The 15,672-nt window shown below is 39.9% G+C and overlaps 1 pseudogene; it reads left to right on the top strand.

The window, feature by feature from the left end:
* Positions 1–15,213, top strand: part of LOC127161366 (complement C3-like) — a 33,554-nt pseudogene extending 18,341 nt beyond the window's left edge.
* Positions 15,214–15,672: the final 459 nt, after the last annotated feature.

Here is a 15,672-nt window from a genome sequence, read left to right as displayed (position 1 = left end):
AAAAGTAAACCCTTTACTGATTCAGGTGATGTATTACTTTTATGTATCCAATTAAAATTGAGGGAGTTGTTTAAGTTCTTTTTATGTCATCTGGAAAATATGCAAGTGCTCCCGCCAGCGCCTTAGCCGACCCCAGGATGTTAAGTAAGGTATCTGGACTTATCTGGATCTTTTACCAAGGCCAAAATGTCGTCGCCATATAGAAACAACTTATGTTCTTTGTCGCCTCCCTGCACGCCTGGAATGTTTGTATTAGCCCTAATGGCAATAGCCAATGGTTCCACTGTAATATTGAACAATAATTGCGACAGCGGGCATCCCTGTCGTGTCCCCCTGGTGAGGTCAAAAGACGGAGAAGCTTTACCATTGGTAATTATGTATGCCTTAGGTGTCTTACATAATGTTTGAACCCACTTGATGGAGCAAGGCCCAAACCCAAAATTTGACAACGTTATGAATAGAAGTTCCCAGTGCACCCGATTGAACGCCTTCTCTGCGTCAAGTGAGAGATCAACAATTGCGTTTATTTAGCCAGATTAAATGAGTAACCTTCTCATGTTATCTGTTGATGACCTATTCATCATAAATCCTACTTGATCAGGGTTTATAATGTTGGATAACACCTTCTCTAACTGTAACGCAATAATTTTACTAAGGATCTTGCAGTCTACATTAATCAAACTTATTGGCCGATAATTTGAGGGTTCGGTGGGGTCCCTATCTTTCTTAGGAATCACTGATATTAGAGCGTTGATTTGACCTGGAATCACTGCCGCAGCAGTGATTTCTTTTTACCACTCTTGCAGCAGACAATCACCATACTAAGCTCTAATTCTCACTGCTGCAGCAGTGACTTTTTCCACCATTCCCACAGAAGATACGATACCAAACTCTATTACTTCCCTCCTCGGCAATGATGTCTCCTACCTTCTTGCAGCAGACGTCATACCAACTCCTATTTCTCACTGCCGCAGCAGTGAATTCTCCCACTGGCCTCAGCAGACTTCATATCAAACTCTATTGCTCACTGCCGCAGCAGTGATTTCTCCCACTGGCCTCAGAAGACGTCATACAAAACTCTATTGCTCACTGCCGCAGCACTGAATTCTTCCACCGGTCTCAGCAGATGTGTAGAGGTCAGTATTTCTTACACTGGTCTTGGAGGAGTTTCCATTATAAATCACTATTTCTCACCTTCGCAGCAATGACATCCCCACCTCTCTTGCAGCAGACGTCATACTAACCTCCATTTCTCACTGCTGCTGCAGTGATTTCCTCCACCAGTCTAAGAGCAGGTGTACTAAAACTCTTTCTCACCTCCACAGCAATAACCTCTCCCACTTCCCTTGCAGCTGATGTCAGCTAATTTTGCGCAGCACCCTTGCAGCGCCCTGACTAATCTTCATATATTAATTTTCTTCCAGTTTTGCAAAAGCAGAGATTTCTCCTCCGATGAAAATGTTACTTTACGTCACTGCCGCAGCAGTGATTTCCCACCCCTCTCCTACAGGAGCGATCTCGTTTGTTAGCCCTTCACCTGCCTTATATTGCCCTAATGCGGCAACAGGGAAACGTATTCTACACATTCTTGGGGGGGGGAGAGATAGAATCAATAAAGGTTTTCTCTACTCGTATCACAAAAACTATTCGTAGTTGATTGCCTGGCTTGCTGTCTCTTGTAAGCACTTTTTGGGGGATCGAACTCTGCGCTCAAACCGAGCCTCGGGTTCGAGCCTCCATTAAGGACAGCAAGCCTAGTTTGTTTACCATTGCCCTTTAGGACTGGATGGGCAGGCGAACTCGTGAAATGAAGTTCCAAACGTAGGTTCGGGAGGAGCCTAATCATTCAGTCCTGTCAATCATCATTACAAGCCTATATAAGCAGCTCTCATTGCTCCATCCCAGCCTCCATTCTTCCAGTATCCCTCCACCTCCCCTTCTCCTCCTCTGTTTCTGTTATTCTCCCTCTAGGTAATATCGCATTGGGGGGGGGATCGAATTCTGCGCTCAAGCCGAGTCTCGGATTTGAGCCTCCATTAAGGACAGCAAGTCAAGTTTGTTTACCATTGCCCATTAGGACTAGATGGGCAGGCGAACTCGTGAAACAAATCTTGCGTGCTTGCGTGTGACCAGGACCCCTAGGAATTTAAAGCGATTTCTAACAACTTTAAACGGAAAGTCTGAGTATGAAATCTGAAGAGACGGAGCATTTAATGGGAACAGCTCACTTTTGGAAAATTTAACGTGTATCAACTAAAAGATTCTAGAATAGAGATAATTTGAGGAATTGAGGTGAGAGGATTAGACAAAAATAAAAGAAGATCATCCACATAAAAGGAGACCTTTTATACAATACCTGCACAAACTATACCACAGACCCGAGGGTTTGACTGTAGGGCTCAATAGCAATAGCAAAATAAAAGTGGCGAGAGGGGACAACCCTGTCTTGTGCCCCTCTGTAAATTGAAACAATCTGATGTAACAATATTAGTACACACAAAGGCTTTAGGAGCAGCATATACAATTTTTATCTAAGATATAAATATAGGGCCAAATCCAAATTTTTCTAAAACTCTAAATAAATAAATCCATTCAAAACGCTTTTTCAGCGTCAAGTGAGAGCACCACCTCAGGACAGTTTGAATGCGGAGAATATAGATTATTAAAAAGGTGCCTAATATTAATAAACAAACATCTATACCGAATTAAACCAGTTTGATCGGGTGAAATTATATGGCATGTTGAGTTCTCCAAACGGGTAGATAGCACTTTGGCTAAAATCTTCTAACCACAATTCAGCAATGATATGAGTCAATGTAAACCACATTCTGGTGGATTTTTATCCTTCTTTAAATTTAAAGAAATAATTGCTTGATACAGGCAAGTGCAGCCATCTGGCCTAGGGGCCTTGCCAGATTTCATATAGGCAATAGATTCCCCAATTTCTTCAATTTGAATGTTGCTCTAGTGCATCACGTGACATTTCACTAATGGTAGGAAACTCAATATCATCTGAGAAATTTTCTTACTGGAAGATTTATCTGAGGAAGATTATGAAGTGTATAAATCAATGTAAAACTGTTTAAACTGGGAATATATTTCTTCATGGTTGACAGTGATGATTCCTGTTTGTAACCTGATCTGGGGTATCATGCGAGATGCCTTAGTCTGACAAATCTGATGAACAAGTAGTCTCCCTGTCTTATCACATTGCTGAGCATGCAGAATCATTTCTGCCTCTTCAGTTGATAATATATCATATTCTGTTTGTAACAATTGACGGTCTTCAAAAAGTACAGGAGAAGGGACGGAGGCATTTTGGGTATCAATATTTGCAATAGAATCAGACAGTTTTTCAAGACATCTTTTCCTCTCTCAAGTCTTATAAGATGAGTAAGAAATTATTAGACCACACAAGTAGCATTTCAGAGTTTCCCAAATGGTAGAATACGACATACCTGGCGTTAAATTAATTTTCATAAAGGTAGATATACTAGAAGAAATCAGATTGATAAAATCATGGTCACTAAGCGAAGATGAATTAAAATGCCACTGACAATATTTGGGTGGCTGTTGTGGGATCTGAAGATCCAACACAACTGCTGCATGATTAGAGATTACAATGCCTTTATAAGATCCGTCTTGTAAGTATAGAAGAAATTTATGATCCAGAAAGAAATAGTCAATCTGAGAATATGTCTGATGTACGTGTGAGAAGAAAGAGTATTTCCGTTCTGAGGGTTTCAAATATCTAAATGCATCACATAAGTGTAGGAATGACTGAAGTGCATTTTGAGTGCAATAATCTTGATCACTTTGATTTTAACACTTTCACAGTCTTGAGTGTGGTCTCACATGTACTCTCAGGAGAGTTAATTTCACACTGGACTTTTTGCTGTGTAGGTAATCCAAAAGCCGGTTAAACTCTGCAGCCCATATCTCACACCAGGATGTGACCTTAGCACTCGCTTCACATCATAATATGCCGCTCGCTTTTTGATCTCAGGAGGGAAATCCGGAAAGATGTGGACATGGCTTTCTGCAAAAGAACTTCTTTGACATCGAATCAGTGAAAGCAGATGACGAACACCCGCGGTCTCCGACCCTCAGTCGGTTTTGCCACCAGTGTGCGGTGGGCACGAGCAAGGAGTGGTGGTTCATTGAGAGCAAAAATTTCTTTCAGCATCTCCGCCACAAATTTAATGCCTTTGGGAATTCCCAAAAGGCAAGAGCGACATTCCAGATCCGTACATTTGCACAAAGAGCAGCAATCTCGTTCTGCAAGGATGCTATCGTAGGCTCAAGGGCCTGCAAAGCTTGTCGTCCATTCTGAAGTTGCACTTTCAAGGCTAGTTAGTCTTTCCTTGTGCACTCTTACATCCGAAGTTACCAATAGCAGTCAAGGTTATTATAGTTTTGGATTTTTAAATTTGTTTTATTTTAATATCGTTTTCAAATTTGCTATAAAATTTAATTTTGTTTTTATAATTTTCATTAATAATTTTGTTCGTTTTAGTTTCTTTTTTATTTTGTGAACACATTTCTGTTTAATTTTTATATAGTTTCGTTTCAGTTTCATTTTTAGTAATCACTTCCAGAGCACAGGCCAAAGAAAGATTTCTTAGTGATGCAAATGTCTAGTGACAAAATTAAAGCATGCTGAGATTGATTAGATGGTAAAAGAATACAAATATAAACAGAAATGGCGCAGTCATGCGTTTTTACTCCATAAATCTACAGTTGTGCTTACATTCTGTTTAAAGCCACTAGACTGAATAAATGTGTTGAGATAATTAATTTGAAAAAAAAAAATTTTTTTTATATGAGGCCTGGATGTCTTTTATCTTATTTAACCATAATCATGATACTATAACTGTCGTGTTAACTTTCCCGCAAACATACGCACATAAAGCATAACAGGGACTAAAGAAATTCAATAATAATGGCAGAGCCTCAACACTCGATTAGCTGCAGCTGAAATGAACTGACTGCTTACGGAGTGCGTCTTGCTCGCTTTCTGTAACCTAGGTATATATTTTATAAGTTTAGTTTTTAATGCTTCTATAAAGGCCTTCTAACCAATGGCCACGTATACACTGTTCAATAAGAGACAATGGCATTTAACAGTAAATGGCATGTTTTAATATGTTCTTTTTGTTTAAGAAGAATTATAAGCGTGTATTTTATGCATTCGTTCAGCCTGGCCGATTGTTCAAAAGATGTAGGCTAAAGTTTTTATTATTTATAGTAAGGATGCGTGTTCTCTTTTTTCTATTGCGCTGCTTGTCTATTTTCCAACTTAGATGGCCTATTTTGGTTTGATTGCTTGTGTTACGTGAGAAAATAAATCACGTTAACTGATGCAGTAGCCTAGTTTTAATGCGGGTGCAGTTCAGATCGTGGTCTTTATGTCTCACGGGTCGGATACAGAATTAGTGCTGCTGTCGGATAACGGGTCTGGTGTTCTGTTAACCAGGCTATTGTGGCTGCTGGTTTACCAAATGGGAACCGTAGAGGACTGTACTTTCCGTCTCTCTGTCAGATAAACTCACATGCATGATGCGCCATTTACAGTTATTTCCATAAACCGGCCCCCACACAGCTAATATATTTTTCTGCCACAGATTGAGAATAATTACGAAAACAATTATTTATTTTTGATAATTATTATTTTATTTTAGTTCATTTTTCGATAACTGTTAGTTTCGTTTCATTTCAGTTTTCGCGTGAACCATCTGAACTAGCCTCTAGACTGAGTCTCAGTCAGCGGCGGATGTCGAAATGGCCGCCACACTAATACGGGCAGCCAAGGAGATTGGGTTGGAGTGGGTTGCTTCACCTCGCCCCAAGCCTTCTAGGCTGGATGATTGGTTTCTAGATAACAACCGTGACTCCAATCCATGTTCGTTTCCAATGCCTTTCTTCCCGGAAGTGCAGGAGGAGTTGACGAAATTGTGTAAGGCCCTTTTCTCTGCCTTTTCACCTGTGACTAAACCTGGCCAAGATGCAAGATGCTGAGAAGGTTCGCTTTCTCAACACTCCCATTTCTCAGGGTGATCTCTTTGGCGACACCGTGGAAGTTCTCCATGGTGAAAAAGCAAATGGAGGCCATTAAATACATCTGCCACTCGGCAGACGGCTACCACATAGCCAATTAAAGAGCAATTTCCTTATTCTCTGGGCCTTATTCACAGCGTTTCCGGCCCTCCATGCGACGGCCAGACGCTGTCTTCCTCAACCAGAACATGTGTCGGCACACCTCTTGTGTTCCCTCATGTTCTGAAACATCAAATTCATTCAGATGATTCTCCTGGCACAGAAGATACTCTGACTGGTTATTACCAAACGAATTCAGCGAGCAAAACACCCAGTGGTCCTCTGGGCTTTTAACTTCAGCCACAGGATGTTTTGCTCCAACCAGCCACAACGAGGGTTTTTACAGCCTGGGCATTCGCATTCTCATTTATCTCAACGACTGGCTCATTATAGCACACTTGTGAGATTAGGTTTGCGCTTAAAGGGATGTGGTTCTCAACCACCTGGTTGAGAACCACTTTGGGTCAACTGTGAAAAGAGCAAACTCTCCCTGGTGCAGAGTATCTCTTTTCTTGGTGTAGAACTGGACTCTGTCACTACAACTGCACATTTTTCCTGTGCACAGTCAGTGCTGAGGTGCATGACAGCACTCAGACTCAGAACAGCAGCCCCCCTGAAATACTTTCAGAGGCTCCTGGGGCACATGGCATCCTCAGCCACGTTCACGCCACTGGGCTTGATGCATATGAGACCGCTGCAGCACTGTGTCGCAAAACCTTCAGCCCTTGGGAAGACATTCCATTCCTACGGGCAGGGGTGCCCTTGGAACAAGTGTCCAAAAGCATTGTTGTCACAACAGATGCTTCCAAGGCAGGCTGGGGCACTATGTGCAATGGGCATGCAGCCTCATTCCCTCTCATGACAAGTTTCGCTTTGAGGTGAGTGGAGGCTCCACCCTCAGTCCAGCTGATTTGGAGTCGGTTCGGCCAGGCACAAGTAGATCTCACTGCCTCACCAGAATCCACACATTGCCAGTTGTGGTACAGCCTGACTGCCACTGTCTCCAAACAAAGGATCTCCCACTGGCTTGTGGATGCGATTCGTATGGCCTACCAGGCCAGAGGCTTACCCTGCCCGCTGGGAATAAGAGCCCACTTGACCAAGGGAGTCGCTGCCTCAGCAGCTTTTGCGAATGGGGCCTCTTTAACAGACATTTGCAGAACTGCAGGTTGGGCTACACCTAACACATTCGCCAGGTTTTATAACCTGCAAATGGAACCAGTGTCTTTCGGAGTCTGAACGTAAGCTCTTCGACTAAGGAGACTGGTATGGTGTAGAGCTTGCTATAGAGCTTCCCCTCATGGTGATTACGCTTTTACAAGTTCAGTAAGTTTCCTCACAAACTTCATGAATTCTGAACAACTTTTTCATCACTTTAGCACTTTTTTACATAGCTAAGTTCGATGGAGGAACTTGCTATAAGAATCCAATACAAGGTAAGTTGCCTGCTGCAAACTCTTATATTGGGTTAATGCTCCACATGTAGTGGCCCTTCATGTGGCCCCGTGTGTGTAATTCCCACCTATATTCCCTGAGATGCGGTGTTTCACCTGAGACAGACCCTGTCTCTAGGTTCTGAGTTCTTGGTAGTCTCTCCTTACGTGGAGGCCATGTCAAAGCCTCCCCTTTAAATTCCACTTGTTACCTCCCCTCCGGGTAGGATGTGATCTCATAGTGTCTTTCCTCCTCAGAGAGGACAGCCACTGTCTCAACATTCTCAAGTCTCTCAGCCACTCCACTGAGGAAAGGCCCAACTGCAGGACCCTGCCTGCGACAGGTCAAGTTCTTAGACGTGGAAGGTCACGAAGAGATGAGCTGCATTTATTTAACACATTGGCTTGTTATTATCTGCACCCTGATCACTCGTGACACAGTCTGAGCTGTGGCGCTTAGTATAAGGACCCCTAGTGTCGTACACTCAACACAGCGTTGGAGTGACGAACAGATAGGGAACGTCTTGGTTATGTATGGTAACCCTCGTTCCCTGATGGAGGGAACGGAGACATTGTGTCCTTCATGCCACAACTCCAGACTGCCTCTGAGTAGGCTGAGATGCTTCTCAACTCCTCAGAACAGAAGAAGAGAGCAGATCCCGCGCTGCCCTATTTATACCCAGATGTCCGGGGTGTGGCCAGCTATGCAAAATCTGTACACCTAAATTCATTGGCCTTTTCTCAATGTTGTCAGAGGTGTTTGGGCTCCCAAGAGTAACTGTACACTGGACACAATGTCTCCATTCCCTTCATCAGGGAATGTAGGTTACCATACGTAACCGAGACGTTTCTCTCAGGTAAATGCAGTGTAAGCTTCATTGTGAATACTTCTATATCGCTCTTTTTCTCAATGTAGACCATACAATATATCTTGACTCCATATAGTGGTTATTTTGAGACAGACAAGTATTTTGAGCAGTAGGATTATATAAAATACATAAGATGAAATGAAATTATATAAGTAGCCTATATAAAATTACAAAACAAACATTCATCAAGCAGTAGTTGTTACTTAAGTACATGAAAAATCAAGTACTTCTGTACTTTCATTCGAGTAAGACCCCCCCCCCTTAACTTTTATGTTTTCCGTTTTAATTTTTCTGAATTGTTTAATTTAAACATTAATTAATATAATTAAAACAATCTAATGTTACCTATGAAAAAGCATGCCTGAATAATTCAAAATATAAAACAATTTAGAAATTCTGTGTTGCCTGTGTTCACTTTTGGATTTATGATTTAATACAAATGTATTATCAAGAATTGTGGTGAACAAAGGAGGAGTGAAATATTAACAGTTTAAGTAACCTTTTAAACTGTAATCAAACTAAAATGTAAAATTCCTTTTATTTTTTGCAAACAGTTTTACACAAAAGTTAGGAAAACCATGGAAGAAACAAATTGTACTGTAGTTGCGCTTGCAAAACTCATCATCAGTAGTCAAGGAACTTGTTTTACCAATAGAATATCAGTGTAGTTGAAGATCTGATGTTGGTACAGCGTGCTCAGAGGAAAAGTTTGCAGGATTCATCTGTTGTGCAGGTATCAGATCACAAACAACTAAAACAAAACAAAAACCATCTGTGAGCATGTTAATATCAGGAGCAATTTAAAGCATTCTTGCTAAATAAAAGCATTAGTTTTATAATTTCTATTATAGTATCCGACACGAACACACTACTGCTTTGTTTACCAGTTGATGTGGGCGTTCATTTTGAGCGTCTCTCACGTGGCTGTTTGTAATTAGATCACAGGGCGTGATCCATTTAGAGGTAATGAGCTCAGAGGGGGAAAAACAGGAAATTGTATTGGTTTCATACGGATTACTTAAACACAGAATATGTGTTTCTGATTAAATTTACTTAATTTAAAAGTAGACATTTCAAGCTTTCTATAGATATATCTCTCATGTTTGTGTGTCATGTATTGTTTTAGTTCATTTTAGTGACGCATTTCAACTGGATATTCACGGAGACTGAGAAGACTGAAAGGACACCCTGTATATTTTCTTTATTTTAAAAAACTACAAACATTTGTTGATATGGTGAGCATACACAAATAAAAGTAAATTCTTTACAGATTCAGGAATGAAGTCAAGGAGTTCACAGTGGAGATGAAGAGTCAAGCTTACTAGTCAAGTGTCAGATTAGAAGTGGCAAAATGACCCAGAACACATCACGATTACATATATATCCCTCTCTGCCTGCCCGTGCATTGGCATACTGTACTTCCCATTTCCCCGATAAATCATGTTCTTGTTTATCAGTTCTTAACAGAAACATAGGAGGTAGTTCAGCCTTGCATATAAAACTATTTATGTTACACAGCATGAGAAGAATAAAGACTGAAAAAATTAAAATAATCTCACACGTTCATGTCCTTTAATAGTGAGACTGCAGATGCCAAAAACAGCATGAGGAACACTTATGCTTCAGTGTGTGAAGCAGTTGAAACTGCGTCTTTTTGCACTTTAATTTTATAGACACTAGTCCATATCACATTTGATTAATTGTACAGCACTACTTTTGATTTATTAATCCAAAGTTCAACACATTGCATAACATTCCGTTATGCTGTAAATGTAATTTTTTTATGTCTTGATTCCACCATTGTTACGGAAATCATAGGGACCTTGGTATATCAGTTCATACATGGTGCAATTGCACGCACCCACCTGTCTGGTGTCAATATAACTTAACAAAACCCAATCGAAGTCAGTTACCTTTGATGTCTGCAGGTCAGGAGATGACACTCACAGTTGAGCAGGCCATCAGTGGACATTTTATGGGTCAGCTCATTGTCCAGCCCTATGGATGTGGAGAGCAGAACATGATCCGTATGACTCTACCTCTCATTGCCACTCATTATCTGGACAGCACCAATCAGTGGAAGGCTGTTGGCATGGAGCGCCGTAATGAAGCCATTAACCACATCAGAACAGGTCAGCTGACCACCCTTAACATCACCTTTTAATGTTGTTAATTGAGTGCGAGTGTCCACCACTGTTTATTTAATTTGTTGTTTTGGTCAAGGTTATAAGGTGGAGTTAGCATACCGTAAAACCGATGGGTCATACAGTGTCTGGTCACACACGCCGAGCAGCACATGGTGAAATAATGCGTATTATTTAGAGATAATGATAGTTTTTCTTGCATGTTCTTGAATTAAGCTTAGGTTGGCTTCCTCTCTTGCTTCCCTTTACAGGCTGACAGCATACGCAGCCAAAGTGTTTGCGATGGCCAATGATCTGATTGTCATAGAGGAGAATGTGCTCTGCAGCGCCCTCCACTGGCTGGCCACAAACAAACAGCTGCCAGATGGCAGGTTTAAAGAAGACGTGGCTGTTTCTCTAAGCAATATGGTTGTAAGTTAAATTTGTGAATCAAGCACAACTGTTAGATCCATTGCGCTCCAGGTCCTGTTCCCCCTTCTTCTATTGTCTCCTACTGTCCTATGAAAATAAAGGTGAAAAAGGCCATGAATACATCCTTACAGAAAAAAATCAAGTACAATTATTAAGTAGGTGTCTTCAATGACTTAAAAGTCATAGCTTTATACAGAATACACCATATTACTGACCAAAAAAAATGTGTTCACAAATGAAACCCAAATTCTTTTTGTACAGAAATAAGTAACTAGAAGTTATGTTTAGAAAACATGTCCACATTTTAAAGATGTTTACTTCCGTCTGAGGCTTTTCAGATTAAACATTTTGATTTTGACATGCTTTCCAAAATCAACTCTTTCCAAACATCTGCACTTTTCTGACGTCAGACAGATGAATACTTCAGTACGTGACTCCCCGTGTATCAAACACCCTTGTCTGGTGTTCAGAAAACTTGGCCCACCCAGTTCTGGTGAAGCAGGAAGAAAAATACTTTTATTCCTGAACACCAGAACAACTTGCACTCTTAGAAGAAAAGGTTCTATATAGAACCTTAATAGGTTCTATCAGGCGCTTCATATTTGGAACCCCTGAAAGGTTCTGTATAGAACCCTTTTTTAAGGGTTCCATCAAAGGTAGCAAGTTCTATGTAGAATCCTTTAGGGCAGGGGTGCTCAACCCTGGTCCTGGAGATCGACCTTCCTGCAGATTCAGCTCCAACCCCTGATCAAACACACCTGAACCAGCTAATTAGGATCTGAAGGAACACTTGATAATTACAGACAGGTGTGTTTGATTAGGGCTGAAACTAAACTCTGCAGGAAGGCTGATTTCCAGGAACAGGGTTGGGCACGCCTGCTTTGGGGATTCCCATCATGGGATCATTTTATGACTTAAACAGCTCATATAGAAACTTATATCTTTATGAGCTGTTTAAGCCATAAAATTAAATTAAAATAAGACAAAAATTAAATCCATAAAATGATCCCATGATGGGAACCCCTAAAGGGTTCTATATAGAACCTTTTAGGGGTTCTAAATATGAAGCGTCTGATAGAACCTTTTAAGGTTCTATACACTCTAAAAAATTAACATGGGTTAAAAAAAAGGACAAAGCCAGCTATTGTGTTGTTTTGACCCTGCAGCTGGCAAAGGTGTGAAGTCCAGGGCTCAGAAACTAAAAGTCCTGCCATATGTTTATTCCACCCATGAACTGATTTCACAGTTCATTGGTGGAACCAAGTCATTCCTTTCAAGTCACAAGCAAATGTTAAGTCAAATCCCAAGTCCTCAAAGATTTGAAGTTAATGAGATAATTAAGTGATCAAGTACATGATGATTGTGCATTAGTGATGAACACCTGCTGTTATTGAGAATTACAGAGGATCATATGTTGATGTTTTAAGCTGGGCTCACACTACAGGATTTTTAGCCCGATTTTGCCCCATTTTTCCACTCCTGAGAATCGGAGCAAAAATCTTGTCAAGCACCTCGATCAGCCTGATGTTCGGTACAGATTATATGGTAATGTGAGACATTATCAAACATGTTTGATATTCAGGATTTTAAATCGGGATGATCACGGCTGTACTTTTACAACAGCCATCGCGTGACCGCAAAACAGCTGAAACAGAGTGAAATCGTCTCAGTTTTCAACATACCGGGTGAGTGCATAAAGCTGCTAGCACACTAACTAACATTTGTAAACATAAGTTGCTGAAATGACCATCTGTTGTGTAAGATCACGTGAGGTGTTCCCTCCGTCATGATAATCTTAATAATATCTTGTAGTGTGTGATGCACCACAGTTTTCAAATCTTGTGGTGCGTGCATGTTTAAGATTTCAGTGAAGATAATCTGCGAAGATTCTCCTTATGTGTGCCCTGAAATCAGATTTTATAATCGGCTAGGATTTTAAAAATCCTGTAGTGTGAGCCCAGCTTTAGTGGTTAAAATGATGCCACCATCATGGAGATCAGCGTTTCCTTTAGTTGGGCTCTTGACCCTTGAGTTCCCAATAGTATGTTCCTGCACAACCGGAGGCTGCAGTTTCAGGACTGCACTTCTAAGACCCTATTTTTTGTGACAGCGATATCTAGAGGAGACCTGATTCAAGCATAAAACAAAAACTATTCATTTTTTATCTTTCCATCTTATTTTTAATGTAAGACCTGGTGTAAACTTGTGTGTGTCAGCAATCTTCATTTAGCCTATTTAGCTGTGCAAAACAGTTCATTGTTCTGCTGAATGTTATAAACTAGCATGTGTATTCAAATTATCTTACATTTATTAATGTACCAATAAACACACTAATTTGTAGCGCAATTGTTTTACCGTTTACTGCACTTTATGCGTGTCACACATCAGACGTGAATGGCTGTGCTGCAGCTAATGAACTGAAGTCTCGCAAAGATACAAGTCTTTCTTTACAAGAAAACTGAATTTAAAACCAGAATATATATAGAATATATTGAAATAAATTAGGTTAAATATTTAATTCGGGTTTCCAATGTTAAGGGTATGTTAAGGGTTAGGAGATGGTTAGGACAATAATTAAGTGTATACAATTAACCAACTACATATATTATTTCTTTAAAATATAATAACATACACAATAGCAAGCGCTATTAAAATAATACATACATAAATACAATAAATAAATAAAATAATACAAAAAAAAAAAAAAAAAACTATAGGGTCCTAGAAATGTGGTCCTGAAACTGCAGCCTCCGGTTGTGCAGGAATACCCTTCTCTGAGTTCCTGCATTAGATCTCTATTTGTAGCAATTCATGCGTTGTTGTAAAGCAGTGAGATCAGGAGATGTTAGTTGTTTTTACATGTTGAGATCATCATGAGCTTGTCCGGTTACATTAAAAAAACAAAAAAGAGAATAATAAAATATATTTGGGTTTATATTTTAGATTCTTCTTTACCAGCTCTGCAGAACTACAGCATGCAAGCTAATTGTTGCTCTAATAGCTAAAGTAAATAATTTTAATTCTGTGTAATGCATACAATAATGTAAAGTCCTGCATTTCTTAGACATACACAGACATCAAGAACCAGCATATGAATCTCAACAATGGTGACAATCAACAAAATCACCACTGCTGAGGATCGTATGATAAGTGTTCATGTCTAAAAGCCTGAGCCACTACAGTGGCTTTTCCCCCAAATATTATAGCATTGCAGTGCCATCTGTTTAATAGGACTTTTTTTTTTGCAGTTCAGTAATAGTTGAATGACAGTCAATAAACCAAAGAGAAAGAGAACTTCATGATGTTCATGTAAATGAGCTATAAGCAGAAAGCGCATGCAACTTCTAAGTTTTGTTTTAGCAATGCACAAATGTTTTAAAACATGTTAGCAAGTGCTGAAAAATAGATAACTTTGAATTTCTATAAGGGTCAAGAGATAAATGAAAGCAAACCTCGACCACAATTATGGTGGCACCGTGTGTGTGTGTGCGTGTGTGTGTGTGTGTATATATATATATATATATATATATATATATGTATATGTATGATTTTTTCAGTTGATTCCATCTAAGGCTGTGGCTGAAGTCAGTTGTAGTTCTTTTGTTTCTCTTTTCTTCAATGATGTTGATTGTTAACAGCAGATGTTCATCAATAATGCACAATCATCATTTAATTAGTCACTTAATTGTCTCATTAACTTTAACTCTTTAAGGACTTTGACTTGAATTGGTATTGGAATTGACTTGAGACTTGCTTGAGACTTGAATGGAATGACTTGAACTGGTGAAATCAGTCCTGGCTGCACGTGGCACCTACGGCTGTTTTTTTTTTTTCTTTTTTTTTTTTTTTTTTTTAAAAGCATTCCAATATTTTTGTTATATAGTTATTCAACATTGTATCTTATTTTTGCATATATTTAAATTCTAGGGTGGTGTACACAAAGATGCTGACGCCTCTCTGACTGCATTTGTCCTGATTGCCATGCAAGAGGGTAGCAAGATCTGTGATGGACCTGTAAGTGTGATTCCTGGAAACAGCGCTCTGATACGTCATCTTCGTCTCCAGCACGTCTCACTCAGTCTCTCTCTATACTAGAATCTTCAGAGCAGTATGAAAAGAGCTGTTGATTACCTGCTGCTGAAAGTTCACAGTCTGACCAGCGCTTATGATGTGGCTTTGACTTCTTATGCTTTGGCCCTTGCTGGAAAACTCAATAAAGACATCTTGAAGAGACATTCCACTGAAAGTAAAGGTCAGTAACATTACAGTCTGTCAAAAAGCGAATGTCTAGTAGAATGTAAGGTGAGACTGAATATGATTAAATGAAGTTGAGGTCACTTCTCCATAGAAAAAGTTTGTGTAGAAGTGTAGATAGAACTGAAATCATAAAACAAAAAAATACTTTTTTTTGTGGATTACGTTATTGTGTTGCTTTCGTCACTCTGTTTGTCTGGATACTGACCCTGCCTGTCTGACTACGATCTGTAAATTAAAAGCTCGCACTTGGATCTTACACGCTTCCGACGAGTCCTCATTACAGAATACTTCGCCTTCCAAAGATCCAGCGGCTTTCATACACAGATCACCATGGACCCAGCATCACGCCTCGTTCAACTTCGTCAAGGTAACCGGCACATTGAGCAGTGTGTCATGGATTTTTGTGAGCTTTGTCACTTGGTGGACTTTCAGGACAGTTTTCTTAAGGACATTTTCTTCTTT

This window comes from Labeo rohita, unplaced genomic scaffold (assembly GCF_022985175.1).
Source record: "Labeo rohita strain BAU-BD-2019 unplaced genomic scaffold, IGBB_LRoh.1.0 scaffold_629, whole genome shotgun sequence".
Taxonomy (NCBI): domain Eukaryota; kingdom Metazoa; phylum Chordata; class Actinopteri; order Cypriniformes; family Cyprinidae; genus Labeo; species Labeo rohita.
Note: the sequence above shows the minus strand (reverse complement) of the source record. Positions and strands in the feature narration are given on the sequence as shown.